We start from the raw sequence: 2,500 nt of genomic DNA on the forward strand, positions 1-2,500 counted from the left end.
CCGGAGACGGCCCGACACGCGCCGGACGCGTCCGGAGACGGCCCGCGGGGCGCGCCCAGAGGCACGGGCGCGGCGGGGGGGGGGTCGGGGAGAGAAGGAGGGGGGGGAGGGCGACGGGGAGGACCCCCGTCCCCGGCACGCACACGCGCGCGCGCGCGGCAGCACGGCACGGTACCGCCGCGGTACCCACCCGCAGACAGCCGCCCGCGAGCGCGGGAGGCCGGGGGCGAGGCCCGCGCCTCCTCCCCATATCTCTCCCCACCGCCGCGCCGGGCCCCACCGGCCACGACGCACACCCTGGCGGCCCCGGCGGGACGAGCTCCGCCCAGCGGGCGCTCCGGGAGCGGGGAGCTTCGGAGCGCTCCCCGAGTCTCGATTTAGGGGGACGAAGACCCTTGGCCGACGCCGCCGGGCTGCGGGGAACCGCTCCCCGGCCCGGGGCCGCGCGCGCGGGCCTGCGAGGCACCCCAGCCGCGCCGCTGGGGCACGCCGCCCCGCCGCCAGGCGACGGGGGGGGGGGCGGCGGCCCAGCCGGCGATTGATCGTCAAGCGACGCTCAGACAGGCGTAGCCCCGGGAGGAACCCGGGGCCGCAAGTGCGTTCGAAGTGTCGATGATCAATGTGTCCTGCAATTCACATTAATTCTCGCAGCTAGCTGCGTTCTTCATCGACGCACGAGCCGAGTGATCCACCGCTAAGAGTTGTCTGCCTTTCGGCACCGCCCCGCGCGCGCGGGGGGGCCGGGACCGCTCGACAAAAGCGGCCCCTTCTCGGAGGACGGCCCGCCGCCCGCCCGCCCGGCCGCCCGCCCGGCCGCCCGCCCCTCCGCCCGCGCGGAGGGGACGCGACGCCACGCGACGCGGCGGCGCGCGCGCGCGCGACGGCGAGGCCTCGCCTCGACTGACCGTACGAGCACGCACACGGAAGAAGGGGGGGGTAAAATGGAACGGAAAACCCCGAACGGCAAGGCCAAGGGCGGGGAGCCCGCGCTCCCCACCCACCTGGGACAAGCACCTTGCTCGCTTCGGGGGCGGCCCAGGCGCCCGGGCTCGGACCGGCCTCCGCACGGAGGCCGCGGCGCGCCCCGCCGCGCCGCCTGCCCGCCTCGCTCCGGACACGCGCGCTGCTCTGCTGGGCTGCTGCTGCTGCTCAGCACACCAGCGGGGCGCCCCGCCGGGCCCGCGCGCGCCTCCGCGCAAGCTACGCCGCGCTGCGACAGCCGGTTTTTCCCCCACCCGGCTCGCCCCGCCGGCCCCTCCGCCGCCGCGCCGGAGGCGGCGACCGCCGGAGCTCGAGCCGGCGACGCCTCGGCCGCGGGCCGCCGGACGGCGGCCCGCCACCCCGCCGGAGCGGAGCGGAGCGGCTGCCCTCCCGGAACCACACCGCCGCCGCTTCTCGCCTCGGCCCCTTCCGCGGGCACGCGCCGAGCGGAAGGGCAGACGGCGCCAAGCCGGAGGCGCCGCCCGCTCTCCCCGTCTCCACGCGGAGACCGGGAGGGAGGCGCCCCCGGCCGCCCCGCCTGCCCCCCGCCGCGGCGCTGCCGGGAAGGGCGACGCGGGAAGGCAACGGGCAGGGGCCCGGGCCGGGCCGGCCACGGGTGCCCTCCGGGCGACGGACGCGCCGAGCGGCGCCGCCGCCGCTCGGCCCGGGGCACCGCCCGAGCCGGCGGGCCGGCGGCGGGAGACCGCCGAGCGCTCGCCAGGGCGGGGAGGGGAGCCGGAGCGCAGCGCGGCGCGGCGCTGCGACGGAGGCGCGGCGGCCCCGGCGGGCCGCCGGGCGAGCCCCCACCGCGGGGACTCGCCGCCCCCGGCGGAGAGCCGCGCTCCCGCCGGGGTCGCCCGTTTCGAGGCAGGCAGGCCGGCCACGGCCGACCGCGCCGCGGTCTCTCCGCCGAGACCGGACCGCGGGGTGGGGGGGGCAGTGGGACCCCTCCCCGGCTCGGCTGCCCGCGGGACGGGCGCGGGCGGCGGCCGACACAGGGGGCTTTGCGAGAGCGACTCCCGCCCCCCCTTACGGCACCGCCGCCCGGCCGCCCCCCGGGCCGCATCGAGCCGCCCGAGTCTTTAAACCTCCGCCCGGCTCTCCGCGGCCTTCGACCCCCGGGCTCACGCCGAGGGAGGGCCGCGGAAGCGTGGACGCTAGGTACCTGACCCTGGGGCGAGGGAAACGACCTGCAAGGCCCCGCGGGGGTGCCTCCCCCGCTGCCGCCCTCGGGGGAGCGTCCGCCCGCGGGGGCGCGCCCGACATCCGCCGCCACTGCCTCGTCCTCCTTCCCGGGGCCCGGGGTTTCCCTCAGTAGCCCGGCGCTGCGCCCGGGAGGAGAGCCGTGGCTCGGGCCGCCCGCTGGCGCGGGACGCGCCAACCGGCACAGGGCCTCGCCCACCAGCGGCGGCGGCGGCGGCACAGCCGCCCCCCGGCTCCCTCGTGGCGGAAGGTGCAGGGGAGGCGGCGGCCCGCCGCGCCGCCCGGCGCCGCGCGCCAAGCCCGGAACGCCCGGAGG

The 2,500-nt window shown here is 80.4% G+C and overlaps 1 non-coding gene across 1 annotated transcript; it reads right to left on the reverse strand.

Moving 5' to 3' along the window:
- Positions 1–550: 550 nt before the first annotated feature.
- Positions 551–703, reverse strand: LOC142403222 (5.8S ribosomal RNA). The gene has a single exon (XR_012773632.1). It is a non-coding gene; the product is annotated as a 5.8S ribosomal RNA (ribosomal RNA).
- Between the last annotated feature and the right edge of the window lie 1,797 nt (positions 704–2,500).

The sequence above is a fragment of the Mycteria americana genome, unplaced genomic scaffold (genome assembly GCF_035582795.1).
Source record: "Mycteria americana isolate JAX WOST 10 ecotype Jacksonville Zoo and Gardens unplaced genomic scaffold, USCA_MyAme_1.0 Scaffold_140, whole genome shotgun sequence".
Taxonomy (NCBI): domain Eukaryota; kingdom Metazoa; phylum Chordata; class Aves; order Ciconiiformes; family Ciconiidae; genus Mycteria; species Mycteria americana.